Genomic DNA, 1,385 nt, shown 5'->3' on the forward strand with positions numbered 1-1,385 from the left:
AGATCCCTGCCAAGATAGAAGCACTGGATTAGGCACATGCTGAAAGGCTTCGTTCTAGTTCTCCCACATGCTACTCCTCCCCTCCTGCCAAATCATCACCACACATGTTCTAGATTCCATTTCAGGGGGGTTGTAGATGGGAGAGGGGGATGGGGGATGAGGGACTCAAGCTTCCAGTTCTGTGGACTTACAGAGCTGCAGTCAGTCTGTGGGGAGGTGGAGATGGTGGGAAGAAGAGGGAAGTGGAGCTTGTACAACACAGTAATTTTGGGAGGTCAGGATCTAAATGCATAGCTGTAGGGAAAGTAGGGCAGAAGAAGACATGGAGAAGTTCTCCATATCCAAAAACTGGGGTGCATTTTAACAAATGCACTGAAGCCAAGCATAGACAGACAGGTAGAAATTACCTAGCTGTATCCTGTCCCTCCCCACCAACATGCCTACCTCTCCCCACAACTTGGTGTTATCCGTGAACTTGGACAGCGTGCTTTCCACACTCATATCCAGATCACTGATAAATACGTTGAACAGTACAGGCCCCAAGACTGAGCCCTGGGGGACTCCACTGCCCACACCCCTCCAGACTGAAAGGACTTCAGCCTCATGTCATGGAAGCCACAGAGACCAAAGGACTAAACAAAGCCTCCTCCTCCAGGATCAGAGCAGGGGCGCAGCCCTGTTTGCAGGGTGCAGGGAGAGGCCCTCTCAACAGTGCCAAGAGCAGCAGAACAAAGGAGCAGAGACCTGGACGCAAGTTACAGGAAGGTCACGAAGCCTTGGGGTGCCGACGCACTGCAACCTTCCCTGTATGTCACAGGCTAGCTGGGCACTGTGAGTATATCAGTTTAGTTGCAGACGGACTGAGCACCGAAACTTTATTAGCCACTGGGCTTTTTGGTTCGGGATCGAGGAGGTGTTGTTGGGAAGGAAAGAAATGACAAATTTCATTTACAAAAAAGAATGAATTTTACTTATGACACCAAAAGATATAGTTTGCATATATAACAGTTAATAAAAAGGTTAAGCTAATAAACAGACAACATAATAATACAGATTAAAATTGACAGCAATAATAAAACAGATAAAGAAATTAACCAAGTGTTTCCACTTGGTTAGTAACTTATTGATAGTCCCTCGGTTAGAGGACGCACGTGGAGTTGAATCAGGGAAGTCAGACGTCTCTGAACTGGGCTGCCCGAAGGAGAACCGGTGGAAGCCCCTCGGTCAGGATCTGGTCCTCGCTCTCACAGGGAGTAAGAGATCCGTGGGGGTACAGGACAGCAACGACCCTTCTGTTCCGTCCTTCCCCAGGGTTACTATGATGTGTGTGTTCTTTTATATTCTAATTATGCTAATTTTTAGTTATATAGCCATTCATAATATTG

The sequence above is a fragment of the Gavialis gangeticus genome, unplaced genomic scaffold (genome assembly GCF_001723915.1).
Source record: "Gavialis gangeticus isolate Ggan-Ray unplaced genomic scaffold, GavGan_comp1, whole genome shotgun sequence".
NCBI lineage: Eukaryota > Metazoa > Chordata > Crocodylia > Gavialidae > Gavialis > Gavialis gangeticus.